The sequence below is a fragment of the Dendrobates tinctorius genome, unplaced genomic scaffold, assembly GCF_039654945.1.
Source record: "Dendrobates tinctorius isolate UK_male_01 unplaced genomic scaffold, ASM3965494v1 ptg000250l, whole genome shotgun sequence".
In the NCBI taxonomy this organism is placed as follows: Eukaryota; Metazoa; Chordata; class Amphibia; order Anura; family Dendrobatidae; genus Dendrobates; species Dendrobates tinctorius.
Window position 1 is genome coordinate 8,265,362 of NW_027361917.1, and position 19,809 is coordinate 8,285,170.

The 19,809-nt window shown below is 45.3% G+C and overlaps 1 long non-coding RNA gene across 1 annotated transcript in view; it reads right to left on the reverse strand.

Annotated features, from left to right (window-relative positions):
• Positions 1-4,861: 4,861 nt before the first annotated feature.
• LOC141063607 (uncharacterized) overlaps positions 4,862-19,809 on the reverse strand; it is a 123,254-nt gene continuing 108,306 nt past the window's right edge. Inside the window, exons 2-3 of the long non-coding RNA XR_012224907.1 lie at positions 5,906-5,981; positions 4,862-5,148 (exon numbers count right to left, since the gene is read on the reverse strand). This is a non-coding gene — a long non-coding RNA (uncharacterized lncRNA). The remainder of the gene's footprint in view (positions 5,149-5,905; positions 5,982-19,809) is intronic.

The following is a 19,809-nucleotide window of genomic DNA, read 5'->3' on the forward strand; positions in this document are numbered from 1 at the left end:
TGGTTACCTGGCACACTGGACAGGAATTACAGTACCATTTAACCTGTTCATGGACCCCTAGCCAGTAGAACCGCTGCAGAATTGAGTCTAGGGTTTTCTTTTGGCCCAAATGCCCACCAAGAGCATGCACATGCACTAAGTCCATTACCAGCCTACGATAGGTCTGAGGTACCAGTAACTGTTCTACAAGTTCCCCACGTATTTTCTCCACTCGGTACAACAAATCTTGGTGTAGCTCAAAGCGTGGCAGCACTGTAGCGGCCCCAGGATGTTGAGGTTCCCTATTGACCAACAGTACATTTTCTCTGGCCAGGGCCAAAGTAGGGTCTCGGAGTTGCGCCGTACCAAAATTGTCACCTGATACATTCAAGTCTGACAACTTTGGTCCTGGCGGCAAGTCTCCCACCTCCTCAGCCAATACTTCTATGGGAGAATTCCTCCCCTCCTCCACCGAAGGGAAGGTTACCCCTACCGCCACCACTTCTTCCTCCGGGCCACCAGGTTCATGCCCTACTTCTGTAGAATGTAACCTGGTTGCCTCTGGTGCCGGCAGTTGCTCCGTGGGTGGGACAACAGATGGCCACAGCACAGAAAATAATGGAAAGTCTGTTCCAATTATCACCTCATAATGCAAATTAGTCACAACCCCCACCTCGTGGCACTGCCTTCCCGCTGGCATGTTTATCACGACGAGTGCAGTGGTATAGTCTAAGTCCCCATGTATACACAACACCCCTATTTTCCAACCCGTATACTCACTGGTTTGTTTCCAGCTGGCTCGTACCAGGGTTACAAGACTCACTGAGTCCAATAGGGCCACAGCGGGGGTGCCTTCCATTTCAACCAAACACAAATGTTCCATATTTGGACTTTTTGGGGTGCCCATTGCACACATTGGTTCGGCATAGTGAGACTGGCGGTACCCAAAGTTTGTGTCCATGGGCTCAGCCATTTGGGGACAATCAGCTCTCATACGACCTGGTTCCTGGCATCGCCAGCAGATTACGGGGCTCCTCACTTCCCCAGATAAGTCCTGAGCGGCTGTCATGATCCAGGACGGGGTTTCCCTTTGGCCCGTCCTGATCAGACTGGGGGTTAATTGCTCCGCCTCTCCCTGGCAGAGGGCAGCTATTTAATGCTCACTGGACCTAAGTCCGGTGTCAGTTATACTCCTGCCCTCGGCTGAGTTAGTTGACCTTGTGCGTATGTGTGCCTTGTGCCTGATATCTTGCTTGCTTGTTTGGTTTTGATCCGGTTCTGTCCCTGTTACGAGTTCTGCCTGCCCCTCTTGTACTGCGCTACCTCTTGTGTATGACTCTCTGCTTGTGACCCTACTTCTCTCTGCTCGTCCCCTTGGTACCACGTCACCCTCTTGTGTATGACCTTTGGCTTTGTCTGACTACCCGTCTGTTTGTCCCTCCTGTGCCTCGTTTGCCCGTACTGTTGTGACCTCCGTTTTGCCTGACTCTGAGTTGTTGTATGGTGTCCTGTCATATCTGAAAGCAGGATGCTAAGCCCCGCCCCCTTGCAGTCACCTGACCATAGGTCCTGTGCCAGCTTGCTAATTTCAGTGTCCGCAGGTCCTGTGCCTCTTTACTTTCCGGCGCTGACTGGACCCTGACACTAATAGTTTGAAGCACTCATTGTCACCTCTGCTTCCCGCTCCACAGGTATCTTTTAGCACTGTTTCCATACTCAGGACACGCGCACTGGCTCTGTGAGCGAGTGTAGTGCGGTGTCTCTGACAGCAGCCTTCCTGGGCTCCGCTCGCCGAACCAGGGGTGGAGACTTAGGGAACCTTCCTGTTACCTTCCGGGGAGTCCCTCCCTGTAGCTCTTTGGTAGCCCAATACTTTTCTATGAGGTCTATCATCTGCATGGCATTAGTAGGGGATGCCAGTCCGACCCATGTCTGGAGGGAGTGGGGCAAAGCCCTCCAAAACTTATCAGTCACTATGCGGTCCAGCATGGCCGTGGGGGACAACACCTCATGTTTTGTAACAGGTGCATCAGGTCATAATACTGGGACCGAGCCGACTTGGAGGGGGTAAACTCCCACTGGAATACCCGCTGGGCCTGAACTAACACATTTACCCCAAGATGTGCCAGTATCTCACCCTTGACGACCGTGTAGTCTGCCCTTTGCTCCGGGAGTAGGTCCTGATACGCTTTCAAAGGTCCTGGGGCCAAAAACTTAGCTATAATTTCTGCCCACTGGCCCCGGGGTAGCTTCTCTTTCTCAGCGACTCCTTCGAACATCTCCAGGTACGCTTCCACATCGTCCGACTTCTCCATTTTGGGAACCGCTGTACGAACCGCTTTCTGGACATCATGGATTCCCGGTTAGTTCCTTTTGTCTTCACTGTCGTGATATGCTGTATCAACAGCTGATTGGTTTCCTGCTGCTGCTGCATAGCCTGCTGCTGCATAGCCTGCTGTTGCATGGCCTCCTGCTGCTGTGTAGCCTGCTGCTGCTGTCGCATGGCCTCTATGAGCGTTTTTACCGTGGCCTCCATTTCTGGAAAGTTCCGCGCCTGGGTCTGTGCCACTCGTTTCACCCAGGACATAGGCTGGGGTACAAATCAAAAATAAGCAAAAACAGCCTGGCCTCACTGCATTTGCCCGCATTCAGTCCACCAATTGTAGGGATTCGCTCTGGTAGGTAATGGCAGGGCTGCAGTAACGAGGCAACACACAGGCTTAAAGTCCAATTTCAGTGGTTTAATGTCATGCTGCAAACAACCGGCTAACAGAAAGTAAGGAAAAACAAAAATATACTCCAGCTTGGAGAACCACTGGTCCCAGACTCATCCCTTGCACGGATTAAACCAAAAAATTATTCCACATGGCCAAGTGGAAACACCCTTAGGCTGTGTGCACACGTAGCGATTTTTAAGCTTTTTGCTGCGATTTTCGGCGCGAAAACGCTGCGAAAATGCTTAAAAATCGTGTACAGAACGCCCCCCATGCATTCCTATGGTATTCCGCACATGCTGTGCTAATGCTGCGCTTTTTTCCGCAGCGGAATCGCATCGCGGAAAAAAATCGCAGCATGCTCATTCTTTTGTACGGAATCGCAAAGAATTGCTGCGATTCCACACACATAGGAATGCATGAGAATCGCTTACTTCCCGCATCTGGCTATGCCCACCATGCGGGAAGTTAAGCGTCTCATGTGCGGTTGGTACCCACGGTGTGGAGGAGAGGAGACTGTCCTCCAGGCCCTGGGTAACCTACCCCTGTAAAAAAAAGAATAAAAAATAAAAAATCGGGGTATATTTCCCTTCCGGTGTCCCGCGCTGCATTCCCGGCCTAGCGTTCCCAGTAATGCCTTGCGGCAAGGCCCTGTAATGACGTAGTCTCGCGTGACTCTAGCGGTCTCGCGAGATCGCTATAGCAACGCGAGACTACGTCATCACAGGTCTCGCAAGGCATTACTGGGAACGCTGAGGCCCGGGAATGCAGCGTGGGACGCCGGAAGGTAAATATACCCCGATTTTTTTTTTTTTTAGCATTTTAACATTCTATCTTTTACTATTGATGCCGCATAGGCGGCCTCAATAGTAAAAACCTGGTCACACTTGTCAAACACTATGTTTGACGAGTGTGACCAACCTGTCAATCACTTTCCAAGCGATGCTTCAAATTGCTTGGAAAGTGCTTGAATAACGCACGCGAAAATCGTGATCATAATCGCGGTAAAATCACGCGGAAAAAAACGCGCGATTTCTGGGAAGGAGTCCGGTTTTTAGTGAGCGTTTTAAAACGCTACGTGTGCACACAGCCTAAGACCAACAATATATACCAAAAACAGAGAGCAAAGGCAAGGATTGAAAATATTATATGTGACGATTAGACGTGATAATGATTCCCAATAATTTATACATAACTCGTCGTCACTATGAAATATAAAAATATTATTAAAAGATCCCTAAATAGAGCAATAGAGGCTGACAAAATATCAAAAAATATTATAAAGTTTATGATCATAACTTAATGTGACAAGAAAAGGCATGGTTATACGAGCGCAATGGAGCTACAGATAAAAGGAGAGGGGAAATGGGTGTGAAAATAATAATATTCATAACATACTAATGCACACACAATGGTAATGATAATACATAGCTAGTGTCGCCATAATCATCAAATGGTTAATATATAAATAGATAAATGTATGCTACTTCCATTAGAAGATGTGAGAATAACTTTAAAGTGCAAGAGTCAGGGGATATTTTACACACCAAACAGAGAAAGAGAAAAGTCCCACTAAGAGACCTGCATGTGAAGGAACCGCAGCAACTGCCTGTTGGAAATAACAGCAAGACCTATGGTCTATGGGAGAATGAGCGCCCGTAAAAAGTAATAATATCAAGTCTTCCCTGTAAGGTCTTGACAGGTGCAACGATATGCAGTAGTATAAATCTAAATAATAAGACAGGGACTCTCATTTAGAGCATGGTATGCGGGCACATCATAATAGCGAGTGGAAACTAAGTTGATTACCTTCTGACATGGGGCGGTGCAGTCACAAAGCAGGAGACACGTGGGACATGCTAAGCCTCACTGCCTAACTTCTGGACACACACTCACCATGTGCCAAACACCAACCTCCATTACATAGCCCATAACCCCTCTCACAACACAAGTGAGGTAGACATCACATGGGTTGATCACGTGACCATGACATCATCGCAGGTCCTGTCTTTAGGGAAAAACCCAGCCAAACATTAATCTGCTGGGAGAAATGTATCTCCCATCCAGTAAAACACCCTTTACTGTACCACAAAATCTATTGGGAAATAAGCTAAAATCATTTTGAGGTAAAAATAAAAATAACAAAATTAAAATAATGTGGTCATTAATACCTTGCTTATGAATGAATTTTCATTCTTTTTATTTATTTTGGTCTATTGTTCTTAATCACACGACTTGTTGGGGGGAGTGGTTATTTGATTACGTTTGTATAAATTGTCTCATTGTTATTCTGTATGCAGCTCTGACAAAGAACATAGTGTGTGTTCGAAACGCGTTGCTGAGTTACCGCACCATCTCTGTGGCATGTCATTTTAATCTGGACTATTTTTCCAATTTTTCTTCATACCCTGAAAATGTCCTTAGCCGCTCATAGGATCGCTAGAGTAGCAGTTCCCTAAGGAGAAAAAAAAAAAAATCACACACAAAGCAACTGCAACCAACTCAAACTACAGCACAGTGAATTAATTCAACATTCAAGTCTATCACCATCAAGAAACACCAGTAGGAGGAGGTATTTAAAGCGGCATCAAAAGGTGATAGGACAGACTTAAAGAAAAGATGTGTCAGTTGTGGCTCAGTGGAAAGAGATGCCGATCACAGAATCAAGAGTTTGAATCCAGAAGCATGACACCAGCCACAGCCAAGACCTGAATCCAATTTAAAATCTATGTGTTAAACTGGAGGACACTGTCCACAGGAGTTGCCTTTGTGTCATGATCCCAGTGCAGGTTTTTGACCTGCATGTCAGGGGTTAATGTCTTGAGCTCAGTGCAGGCTTTGACCTGCACGCCTGGGGTTAATTATTATGGCCTCTCTCTTTGGTTCAGGGAGAGCTTTTTATAGCCCTGAGAAACTCCAATCCCTGTCACTTATACTTTTGCCTTTGGCCGAGTGTTTTGACACCTGTGTGCCTGTTCGTTGTCTTATAGCTTGCTTATATGGTTCTGATCCGGTTCTGTCTCCCGTTGTGCGTTTGCCTGTTGATTCTGTACTGTATATCTGCTTCTCTGGTTTCTGACTTCTTGGCTACGTCTTGACTATCCGTTCTGTATAGCCCTTTAGTAATTGTCGTGCTATCTCGTGCTTTGACCCTGGCCTGATCTGGTTTATGTCCCTGTTTATGCCAATTAGTAACTTTGTTCCGTAGTTACCATTCTAGGAGTTTTCCTGCAGCTCCTAGCTCTCTGGAGTTTAGGCCACACCCCCAGCAGTCACGTGCTTCAGGTCCTGTGGGTTAAAATTAAAATTTTAAATTAAATTTAAAAAATTCATTTTTTGGAAATAAAAAAACAAACAATAAAAGTACACATATTTGGTATCACCGCGTCCGTAACGACCCGCTCTATAAAACTGTCCCATCAGTTAACCCCCTTAGCGAACCCCTTAAAAAATAAAAATAAAAAATAAAGCAAAAAATAAAGTTTTGTCATCATACCGCCAAACAAAAAGTGCAATAATGCGCGATCAAAAAGACGCATATAAATAACCATGGTACCGCTGAAAACGACATCTTGTCCTGTAAAAAACGAGCCAACACACAGCATCATCAGCGAAAAAATAAAAAAGTTATTGCTTGCAGAATAAAGCGATGCAAAAATAATTATTTTTTATATAAAATTGTTTTCATTGCATAAAAGCGCCAAAACATAAAAAAAAGACATAAATGAGGTATCGCTGTAACCGTACTGACCTGAAGAATGAAACTGCCTTATCAATTTTACCGCACGCGGAAAGGTGTAAACGCACCCCCAAAAGAAATTCTTGAAATGCTGGTTTTTGTTCATTCTGCGTCCAAAAAAATCGGAATAAAAAGCGATCAAAAAATGTCACGTGCCCGAAAATTGTACTAATAAAAACGTCAACTCGTCCCACAAAAAATAAGACCTCACAATTGCTGCAATTTTTAAATTGTCTAATCGTGTACATCATCCCTGTATTATTGCCTTTGAAGGAGTTGTGTTACTGACTGACAGGCTTTGCAGTTCCCACATTTATAGCAACTAGAGTTGAGCGACTTTGGTCGGATCGGGTTTCATGAAACAAAATTTGTTTTAGATGAAACTGGTCTGACTAGGGCAAAAAAGTCGGAGTTTCGTCCGAAACCTTACCCCAATGCGAGTCAATGGGGAATAAAAGTCGGCATTGAGCAGATGACATTCATCTGCTCAATGCCGACTTTTATTCCCCATTGACACGCATTGGGGTCGGGTTTCGGACAAAACTCTGACTTTTTTTTGCCCTAGTCGGACCAGTTTCATCTGAAACAAATTTTGTTTCATGAAACTGAAACCCGATCCGACCAAAGTCGCTCAACTCTAGTTGCTATAAATGTGGGAACTGCAAATCCTGTCAGTCAGTAACACAAGGAAAATCCTTCAAAGGCAATAATACAGGGATGATGTACACGATTAGACAATTTAAAAATTGCAGCACTGTAGGTGTGATCTATAAGGCAACCTGTGTGTGTGGCCTTGAGTATGTGGGAAAAACGAGGAGGGAATTTAGGAAATGGATCAATGAACATGTTGGAGAGGTGATTAACCACAGGGATACGGCGATAGCGAACCACATCAATCAAGTTCACCAGGGTGATTATAAGATTATGAAGTTTATGGGGATAGACAAAGTCCCCTCCCCTATTCGTGGTGGTGATTGGGACAGACTTATCCTGCAAAGGGAATGCAAATGGATCTTTTTGTTTAAAACCCTTCAACCTACGGGTTTAAATGATCAACTATCTTTTACCACATATATATGAGACTCTTTTCCTCTTTTTTTCCCCTTCTTTGGATTCCTCCGGGAATTTATTTTTACCCCACTCTGGGTGCATTTTCTAGGATCTTTCTCAACTGGACTCCATGTAAATCCAGATCCCTGTATAGGGATTTAAGGGTTGTGGAGTTTCTCGGGGGATCGCTCTGTGGATCTGCATTTCCCTTTTTCTTTTACTTTTTGGGTATTTATTATTTTTGTCAAAAATGATGGAAACCTTCACCGAGAATTAAATCAGGCTTGATTATCGTTACTATGTTGGGAACAGCATATGGCCTTGTCTGTGATGTGTATCTCAATTATGACATAATTTATATGAATGATCATGATTATGTGACAGAATTTTGGGATATGAAATGTTCCTTTTTGAGGTATTTAATTATGCCTTTTAATTGGTGCTGATACTTTTATTCTATCAATCTCGTCTATATACACTGACTTTGTTATCGCCAATATTAGATTTTCTGGCATTAATTGCTCTTTTGTTATATGTGTTATGGTAATGTATTTGTTTATTCATCCATATACGCATAAAAGTTATATTTGCCTGAGCAGAATCTTGTATCCCCTTCTGGATAGGTCTTTTTGGCCTGACGATGTTTTTTTTACATATGTATTGGGTGAGCTCGTTTCATCAAGGGTTAATTCCTGCAGCTATACTATGTGTATCGCGCCGTGTAACCACTTTTTGCCTGGTGCCTTCCCACATGTATTGTGTGAGCTAGGTATATTAAGAGTTAAGTCGTGTAGATATATTGTGTATATCGTGCTTGCTCAAAAAAGACAGAAGGCGGTGTTGATAAAAGCCCAAGTGGCCAGTTGATCTGACGCATGCATGGTAAATTGATCATGCTGCGCTAACCAACGCCGGCGTGTTGCACAGAGGTGGTGAGTCGAAGAGCGGTCGGATATCATGAACTGCGCCTCCGCAGTATTGAATCGTCCTTTCTTTGGCCGGTAAATTGATCACGCTGCGTGAAATCGCACCTGCGTGATGAACAGAGTTGAAGGGCGGCCTGACATCATGAACTGCGCTTGCGCAGTATGGGACCGTCTTTCCTTGGCCGGTCTCATATGTGCCTGCGCGATAAGTCATTCTTCTGGCACCGCTTGTTGTGGACGCCTGCGCAGTAGGTACATTAGGTGGCCCAACGTGAGTTTGTGTGTGTGACTTCGCTCTGCGCCTGCGTGGGAGGCTTACCCTTCACAGCCTACCTCTGCGCATATGTGATGGGTGTACTGGGCATGCCTATGACATGCATTAGGTGACCTGAGATGAGATCGGGAATGTGTCTCTGTTCCGTGCCTGCGTTGCGGGTGCACTCCTTACCACCAAGCTCTGCGCCTGTGTGATGGGTGTATTGGGCGTTTTCATGACGTGGCATAGAGGAAGTTGTCAGCAACAATTAGCTCACCACATATGTGAGAAAAGGAAGCATATGTGGTGGCGCGTGATATAAAGATAAACCAGTGAGCAGCTTGTGGATGGCATTCTTGTGTTGTGAAGGTATCTATTCACACCACACTAACTTCCCTGATGATCTGGACAACAGTGAAACGCATGGGAGACGGCAGATGTGAGATGGAGGAATCCATTACCATATGATTGGGTGAGATCCTCCCTGTGTTTATGCCAGTATGCAAATTCTAGCCAGCTGGGGGCTGATAATTTGGATGTTTGCCCGAAAGGGGAAAGTACCATATACTACATTGTAAGAGGTGCCTCAGCTTGCTAAGTGATGTCACTGTTTTGAAGACATTATATTGCTGCTTGATTGTCTATGTTATGAGTACCCTCCACTTTGAGGAGGATGCAACATTTAAATGCTTAAATTGAGCTTTTTGATTTCTCATGGACAATCTCTGTATCCCATCTATTATTGATAAAGAGTAATGGGATTGCTGACTGCAATGATCACACTTAAAGGGGAAGCCTGGTTCATAGGTACTGATTGATTTGCCCCTGAGACGCTTGTTAGGGTTTCTATTCAAGTAAAGTGCCTATTTGGTGATCATCTGGGTCATTTTTTTACTGTCTTTGCAGGCGTCAGGACAGTCTTTATGTTGTTTGTTTTTTGTCATGTGCACTTTTTATCAGGATTTTTTCCTTTTTAATTGGTTCTAATAAAGTAGATTAGTTTTAATTTTGTTTGTATATCGGTACTAGCTTGCTGTTAGTCTCTACGGGTAGCGGATGTAAGAGTCCAGCAGGAAGGTGTCGAGGGACTTTGTTCCGGGCACAAGAAGGGCAAGAAGCGATGAAATCCTGGACATCTCTGTGAAGCGAAGGCCACCAATAATGACGGAAGATGAGTGAGAGAGTCTTTTTAACTCCTGCATGTCCAGAAAGCTTAGATGAGTGGTTCCAATGTAGAACCTTCAGTCTATCTCCACTCCAAACAAAGGTTCTACCCGAAGGTGGGGACACCAGGCTTAGTGGGGCCATGGTAAGGATTTTGGCAGGGTTGATGAGATGTGCTGGACCCTCTTCCTTATCCACTGACAAGAATGACCGTGATAGGGCATCAGCCTTGATGTTCTTATCCCCAGGTCGGAAGTGGAGTTCGAAGTCAAATTGTTCCAAAAACAATGACCATCTGGCCTGCTGTGGGTTGAGCCTTTGAGCGGACTGAATGTAGGCCAAATTCTTGTGATCCGTGAAAATGATGAACGGATGGACGGCACTCTCGAGAAAATGGCACCACTCTTCGAGAGCCATTTTTATGGCCAAGAGTTCTCTATCTCCAATGGCATAGTTACGTTCAGGAGCGGAGAAGGTCTTAGAAAAGAAACCGCAGGTGAGAGCACGGCCAGAGGGGGATTTTTGCAGAACAACTGCTCCTGCTCCTACCGAGGATGCGTCAACCTCGAGAATGAACGGCCTGCTGGTATCCGGGCGATGGAGCACAGGAGACTTCGCAAATTCTTGTTTCAGGGCTTCAAAGGCAGCCTCCGCATCAGAGGGCCAATGATTGGGATCAGCTCCTTTGCGAACGAGAGCCGAAATCGGCTTCATCAAAGAAGAGAAGTGGGGGATAAATTGCCCTTAATAATTGGCAAAACCCAAAAATCGCTGAATTGCCTTTACCCCGAGGGGATGTGGCCAATTGAGAACCGCTGAGACTTTCTCCGGGTCCATCTCTAACCCCGAGCTCGAAACGATGTAACAAAGAAAAGGCAATGAAGTTTGCTCAAAGAGGCACTTCTCCAACTTAGCAAAAAGGTGGTTCTCTCTGAGATGTTGGAGAACTTGGCGAACGTCTCGGCGATGTGTAGCCAGATCGGGGGAGAAGACTAAGATGTCGTCGAGGTAAACTACGACACAGGAGTAGAGGAGATCTCGAAAGACATCATTAACGAGTTCCTGGAACACTGCAGGTGTGTTGCAGAGACCAAACGGCATAACCAAATACTCGTAGTGCCCGTCTCGCGTGTTGAACGCAGTCTTCCACTCGTCCCCAGAGCGTATGCGAAAAAGATTGTAGGCTCCTCGTAGGTCGAGCTTGGTAAACACACTTGCTCCCTTCAGGCGATCAAAGAGCTCCGAGATGAGTGGCAGCGGGTATTTGTTCTTTACCATGATGCGATTCAGGCCACGATAGTCGATGCACAGACGCAGCGACCCATCCTTCTTCTTAACGAAAAAGAAGCCTGCTCCTGCAGGGGATGAAGACTTCCAAATGAAGCCTCTGGCCAGGTTGTCTTGAATGTATTCTGACATGGCTTGGGTCTCTGCTGAGGAGAGAGGATAAATCCTTCCACGAGGAGGTGTGGTGCCTGGGACGAACTCAAAGGGGCAATCGTAGGGACGATGCGGACTAAGAGTCTCAGCCTCTCTCTTGTCAAAGACATCCAAAAAGGCACTGTAAGCCGACGGCAATCCCGAGGGAACAGGGGAAAAACGGGGGGTACCCACGGGACACACCGACAGCAGACACCGAGCCCGACAAGACTCCCCCCAGCACAAGACGTTGCCGTTATGCCAATCTAAGGTGGGCTCGTGGAGCCGCAGCCAAGGAAGACCGAGTAGAATAGGATGGGAGATACCTGCTAAGACATAAAACGTAATTTTCTCCTTGTGCAGAGCCCCTACTTGCAACTCCACCACTTGGGTGACAAGAGTAACCGTCTCTTGCAGGGGTCGACCATCTACGGATGCAAGAACCTGGGGATTTTCCAAGGTCCTCACGGGAACAGAAAATTTGTTAACTTCCTCAAGCCTAATAAAATTTCCAGCGGCGCCCGAATCCACATAGGCCACTAGAGAAGCCCACTTCCCACCAACATGCAAGAGGACAGACAAAGTGAGGGTTGAGAGGTATCACATACACCCAGGGAGGCCTCTCTTACCTGGCATAGGCGGAGGAGTTTTCCGGACGATCAGAACAAGTTCGGAGCAAATGGGAACCGCTGCCGCAGTAGAAACAAAGGCCCTGGAGGGTTCTCTCCCTATGATGCTGGTCAGAGAGCTTCAGGCGGTCCACCTGCATAGGTTCAGGCATAGAGGCAGGAGGGAGAACCCTGGGTCGGGGACTGGGGGGTCTGTGAACAGAAGACAATGGACGAAAAACCTTCCTCTCCCTGGCCCGTTCCTGAAACCGGAGATCTATCCTGGTGGCTAGGGAAATCAAATCCTCCAGAGCTGTAGGGGTGTCACGCCCAGCAAGCTCATCCTTAATACGGCTCGAGAGACCTCGCCAAAAGGCGCCCACCAACGCCTCATTATTCCAACCTAAGTCAGAGAACAAGGTCCTAAACTGTATGGTGCACTGGCCCACGGTTAGAGAACCTTGGCAGAGGTTAAACAGAGCCTCAGTGGTGGAGGCTAAATGACCTGGTTCATCAAATACCCGACGAAAAGTGTCCAAAAAATGGACAACTGGGTAACTGCAGGGTCATCACACTCCCAGAGGGGAGCCAAAGCATCCCCCTCCAGATGGGAAATGATGAAGGCCACTTTGGCTCAGTCTGTGGGATATTGCTGGGGCAGCAATTCAAAATGAAGGCGGCAATGATTTAGAAAACCCCGGCACAATTTGGCGTCACCGTTATACCGGGGTGGTTTGACCAACCGCGGGGGAGGGTGAGAAACCGCAGCAGGAGGAGCTGAGACAGCCGCCTGCAAGGAAAGCAATCGACCGTCCACCGAAGCCATGTAGCTGAGAATATGTGACAGAGCGTCACGCTGCTGAGCCAATTTTTGTTGTAAGCCAGCCAACTGGGCGGCATTACCAGGGTCAGAGGATTGGAGAGCGGAAAGGCGTGAGTCCATAGTTTTCATAAAGGACATAATGCACGTTCGATTCTCCCGAAGGAAAACTAACTCTTTTTGAGCAGCCGTGGCTCCAGCGGGGTCCGTGGCCTGTCTAAGCTGTTACGGTTGCTGTAGCAGGGAGGAGACGTAGGGGCACCCCGGAAGTGGACCCTCTGGATCACGGCTCCAGAGCCCCCAAGGGCGAGCGCCAAGGTGAGGCCACCCCCTATACAGGGAGTGTTAGGGGCAGACCTCCAGAGGATAGAGCCGCGACAGCTGGAACCAAAGGGACGACTGGGGCTATAGGCTGGAAAGGAGGCACAGACGTATCCGAACTGTTAGGCACCAGGGGACCCAGAGACCACGGAGAATGGCAGAGTGCAGGACCGGAGCACAGAGGGTGGCAATGGCTGGAGACTGCAATAAAGAGAAAGCACAGGTAAAACCAAACAGAAGGCAAGGCAGACAAACAGGGACAGTACGAGGACCAGACAAGTAGATGGAAGGAGCAGGACAGGGAAGACACTGGAAGGAAGGAGGACAAGGAATGGCAGAAGGTGCAGGGGGAGAGCTACCAGAGGTAGCGCAGGAAAAGGCAGAGGAACGAGGGGGCCTGGGACACAGAGAACGCTGCAAAGAAGACAGCATCACCGCAATCATTAGACAGGTGTCTTACCTGTCCAGATGCCGAGCATACGTATCCGATGGGCGCCGCCATGTTGGGGGCAGGGCCAGAGTGTCACTCTTCCCAGGAGCCTGCGCGCCAGGAGAGAGAGAGTGCGCAGGCGCCCGACGCCGAGTGAGTGAGTGAAGCTGTACTGGAAAAGCCCCCATGACTGAAACCAGAACGCTACAGGGAGGAATAAAGATAATTTCTTCCCGGTATCAGGGGTTTAAGTGTGGATACCGTACAGATTCCAAACACTGTTAACCTGCAGACTAACCCTACTTTAAACAGTGGCATTATTGCCAATAGTGCTGATAATGTCGTTATGCCAATAATAATGCCAATAATTCAGTCCCTGAGTGGTTGCAGTGGTCATGAACTGAACATTTGTAAACAAAATATGAGAGGACCCCAGGTGTATCAGTGATGGATGCGCAGCCAAAAAAAGAGGTGAGTGTAATTCCTTATATTTTTTAACATTTGCAACTGTTTTTGAAAATTTGTTGACTAATCCTTCAACGTTTGAACCTGTTTTTGTAGGGATCAGTGCACAAGTTAGGAATTTTTATAATTTTATTGACATAGTTAAGATACTGTCTACAATATTTACATTTTATTTACCAAGATTATTCCCCATTTTCTGCATTAATTTAAAATCACAATGAACTGTTATTGGATTAAGCCGTCAGTCTATGAAATGTGTACGTTAAAGCATCTGCCTTAGTTTTTTTTCTGTCACAGAGCTTTATTGATTTTTCTTTACACAATGTATTCACTCAATTTCCACATTTGTAACACACGTCATGAAGATACATTTCTTTCTAAGCTCACAATCCAGACACACTTATCATCTTAGGATCAAAGCAAAAATGACTGAATACAAGAATCTATTTCTCTTAAGTAAACATTTTACTGTGGTATTTCTTAAACGAAATATTGATATTCATCTTTTTTCACTTTCAAAGCCAACTAGTAAGTTGACGAAGGAAGGAATAGAAATGAATTACTGTAAATTCTACTATTAAAATGGATGTCCAGTCACAACACATTGATTATTTAGTCATTGGATTGGTCCTTGATATCAGGTCAGTGGTGATCCAACACCTAGGACCATTAAAAGTTGGTTGGTATTTGCTCTAGTGGTCCCGGATTTAAACACTGTCAACGAAGTTGTACTGCGCAGATCCATTGAATGTGCAATGGCTGCTACTGGGCTCTCTAGCATAGCTTGTTGTCTACAAATGGTCATATGCCAGGGACTTGGAAACAAAGAATTTCTGCAGTACCCAGCAGGGGCCACTGCACATTAAATGGAGCTGCACACTTCATCTGTATTCAAAGTATTTACATCCGATGGTCACCAGAGCAAATATTAGATGATCTTTAGGCGTGCCTGATGTTGGGCACCAACTGATCTGATAACGTTGACCTATCCTATGTTTAGGTAAGCAACTTGTTGTGATCAGACAAACCATTTAAAATTAATGAATTATTTTCATGTTTCTTTGCATATGTCATTGTTAAAAGCAGATGCGCTAATATACGGATGATGTAGTGACACGATTGCGTCAAATGACTATATGGACATGATTTGCTTAAAATTGTTGTCCACTACTATGACAACCCCTTCTTAATCTGAATATTTCCCCCCCCTGAAAATGAAACCATTGATACTCATCTCCAGCTGCCACTGGAATGTCGACACTCATGTTCCCGGGGCTCATGTGCGGTTGTTATGTCATATAAACCTTCGGACGTATAAATAATCATGAGGAAGTTAGAGCTGTGGATGGCCACCTACTTCCTCTTGATTGCTTATGCATCTGAAGACAGAGACAGTGACACCACCGCTGAATGGGTGCAGGGCTCACACGTCATAACATCTGCATGTCAGCCAGACGTTCCTGTTTCATTCAGAGGTGCATGTCTGACCAGTGGGGTGTGCCACCAAGCACCACAGATTTCTCTAGCAAGATTTCTGACATAAGGAAATCCACAGCTCATCATGAATTAGATGAGCTTTGGCATCACACTGCCAATGTGCCCTGTCCCCCAAGCTGTACTCGTTTTGCCAGAGCAGGGGAAAAATGCCAAAAGTTGAAACACCTTTGTGAAACTAAAAATTTGGTAATTTTTCAAAACAAAGTTCTCAAGATTTCTGGTAAAATTGCTATGAATTGCTGAGGTCTTAGTGTTTAGTTTGCAGTCCAACATAATTGAGTTGGCCTGCATCTGGATACATCAAGATTCTAACATTACATACTCCGCAAGTGTAATGCATGCTGTACAAATGTTGATGGTATAGTAAATGAGGTACTATGCCTGATAATTTGATAACTGTCACGGCATCATTTACCATATATCCTCAGGATCGCCTCATTCACTGTGTGGTTTCTCCTCATGGCAGGTCATGCCACTGAACTTGTTTCTTCCTGTACTCCACTGTGTTGCTGCTTTTGCATGTGGGAACTATCTATCCTTAGAGGGACATGGCTAGTGTCTGCAGGAATTTAACCCTGCTGTGTCCTTTGTTTCCCTGGCCTCTCTTTTGCCAACAGGTCCTATTTTAGGCAGCTCCACCCACCGCTCTTTACTTGAACATGGTTCCTGCTCTTTTAGCCCATGTGCATGCATCCTTCTGTATTCACCTTTCCGTTAATGACCTGGCCTGTTTACTCCTCCTGCCTGACCTCTTCACTCCTGACATCGGTTAAGTTTTCTGATCCTGTAATGCCTGACCCGATCTCGCATTATCTGCCTTGCCCCACTGTACCACGTACCAGTGGCTCTGACCCTTCGTTAGCTGCTGCATTCCCCAGGGACTGTTGTAGAGTGGTACCTGGCAACTACCTCACCACCAAAGGCTCTATTGAACACCAAGTAGTCACATAGTAATGCCTCTCCCGGATAAGCCCGGCCCATGGGGCAGTGGTTCCCCACCCACCAGCATTACAATAACTGATACAAATCTGCAAATCCATTGAAAAGACATAGATTTATAAAGTACCATGCTGACTGTTTATAGCTGATATTAGAGAGTTTGTATATATTGTATAATGCACTGGCGCTCCTATAAAGGAAAAAAGAGTGACAAATAAGAGCTGCTGGTGTAAAATCAGGTTCTGTGCTAGTCTTGATTACAGTGAGGAGAAAATGCTATAACATGTGACAATGGGTCGCCCTCACACCCAGGGCTGTGGGGTACTCGGTATCGGGCTCGATGAGCTTCAATGGGATATGTCACGGCAGCTGCGACCCGGCCCGTGCCCCTGGGCGCCCATTGTAAAAGGGCTTGTTTCAGTGTGCTGATGGTAGTGAAAGTTTATTAGTGATTCGTGACGCCACCTGTGGTGTTCGGCAATAGAGATGTAGACAGATCCTCTGGGACAGATGGTGTGGTGTAGTTTTTGTACATCACGAGTCACGGATTGGGATCCTACTTGAGCACCACCAATACCACAGGGTTGTGCCAACGGTTTTGTTTAATTATAGTAACCCTTACGCTGAGCACACCCTTTCTGGGCTATGTCTTCATTGACTTTTTCGTATAATGCAGAGGAGACATCGAACATTATAGCACAGTCTACCTTGCCGAGTGATTTCCTTAGACTTCCTCCTAAAGAGACCAGAGGTCGTGATTTGGAGAAAACACTCAGGCGATGCACTAACCTTGAGTTACACTGTGTTACTCTTACGGAATACCTGAAAGTTCAGAGGATTCCTAGGGGGCTACGGGTCCCCTTACGTCCCACTCTTTTCAGTGATTCACATGATTTTTGCTCGCGGTTTGAGCAAATTATTAATAAATGTTCCTTTGACCTTATCACTCTAACGTTAGAGCATCTGCACCTGGGAATCACTAAGTGCAAGGAAGAGATTTCCAACATCGAAACACAACTAGCATCTTCTACTACTACTGAGGAATTCAACAATTTGAAAACCAAGATTAATAGCGTCATTGAACAACATCGACGGGACACCGAGACAAGGAAAAGGAATACATTTGTTCGAGATACGGAGGACTACGAACAGAACAGAGTGTATAAATGGCGAGAATCCTACAGTTCCGGGAACTTCCACACTCACTCAAATTACAGGTCTACCACGGACATTTCTTCTTCAGGTTCAGACTACGAGAGACAGGCGCCATCGAGTCATTTTTTAGGACAGAGACGCAGACCCTCAAAAAGAAGAGGACCCGGAGGGGGAAGAGACCTACACAGAAATACGGACTTTGGTCGCATAACACGCTCACAGGTAATGACCCACTCGTAGTTAACATTTCTTCAAAAAATCTAGGTACAGCGGAACATCGTATGCTACAGAAGGGTCTCTCATTCTGTCCTAGTTACAAATATAATACATTTAATCTTGATATGGACCTTCAAAGGTTCTATAGATCGTTAAGACTTAAATTACATTTCTCCAGTGTTATTGATAACAGAAACGAATCCATACCATCACATTCACCATTGATATCATCCGACAGCCTGGGACTCAGGAATAAGAGTAACTATAGACCACCCATGGGGTCTCATGCCCTGGAGACTTTCATCTCTTTCATAGATGACACTTTTCAGAGCCTCAGGGGTGATATCAATAAGGGCAATGTTCACTTCCCATCAAACCTCACTACACTGGATCAACTAGCGCTCAAAAATCTACAAGATGATAAGGAGATTATCATCAAACCGGCTGAAAAGGGAGGAGCTATTGTAATTCTAGACAAATCCATGTATTTAGGTGAAGTTTATCGCCAACTTGGCGATACGTCAGTTTACAAACCACTTCCTCATGATCCTACTAATGAAGTCAGACTATTAATTCAGGACACGATATCCAAATATAAAATTAGTGGAATGTTGGATGACAAAACTTGTGGTTATTTAACTAAACAATCTCCAATCACACCTGTCTTTTACATTCTCCCTAAAATACACAAAAACTTAAATAATCCACCAGGTAGACCGATCGTGGCCTCTACAGAGTCCATCTTCTCTCCCATCTCGAAATATTTGGAAAAAATTCTCACACCTCTCATAAAATCAACACCATCTTTCCTACTAGACACAGGAGCCTTCCTGGATATTATCCATAATCTAGGTCCAATTCCCAAGGATGCCATCCTTGTTACATTTGACGTCAAAGATTTATACACGTCTATTCCTCATAAGGAGGGTATCCAGTCAGTACGTAGGCTACTTGAATTGTCTCAATTTCATCCCCAACAGACTAACCTCTGCTGTGAACTCCTGTCCATAGTATTAACAAAAATTTTTTTTCTCTTTGAGGATAAATATTATCTACAGACCAGGGGGACCGCGATGGGCTCTAACACTACACCCCCTTATGCAAATTGCAACGTAGCCCATTTTGAGGACTGTGTCATATATCGTGATGTTCTCTTCCGCACCTATTCTATAGTGTGGAAGAGATACATCGATGATATCTTTTGCATCTGGAGTGGATCACTTGACACCTTGGATTCCTTCTTCTCCTTATTACAAACATCCTGGCCAGGCCTCAGTTTCACAATGACACATCACAATGACCAGATTAATTTTCTGGACACACTAGTCATTAAAGATAGCCTAGGCAACCTCTCCACCGATCTATATAGAAAACCAACTGATCGTAATAGCTTGCTTCATTACGAAAGCTTTCACCCGACCAAAATGAAGAATGCTATCCCAAAATCGCAATTGAAGAGAGTTCAGAGGATAGTCTCAGACACGGAGGTACAGAAAGTACGCATGAATGAGATGCGTACTAAATTTTTGGAGAGGGGTTATCCATCACACACATTGAACAATTTAGATTTAAATTCCCCTCCCAAACCAAAGATAACCAACCGGATCGCATTTGTACATGATTACCATCCCTTAGCCTATCGATTACATTCCAACATAAGACGTCACTGGCACCTTCCGACAACGGCCTATCCAAACATAGAGGCTTTCAAAAAACCTTTTCTCCCTTGTTTTAGGAGACCGAGAAATATACGTGACATCTTAATTAAAGCAGACATAGGCTCTCCTCGTCCCTACAGTCAACAACGCTTTCTTAAAAATCCTAGATATGGTACCTTCCCTTGCCTTCAATGCACACAGTGCAATAACATTCAGAAAGGAAATACCTTTCATCATCCCCACACAGGCAGAAAATATGACATTAGAGTATTATACCTGTGACAGCTCTTTTGTGATATATATCATTAAATGCCCTTGTGGCTTACTATATGTGGGGGAAACTACACAGCATATAAGGGATCGGATATCCAAACATAAATCTACTATCAGATGTAAAAATATGCTCCTTCCGGTTCCTCATCATTTCATCACTGCTGGACACACTATTGCACA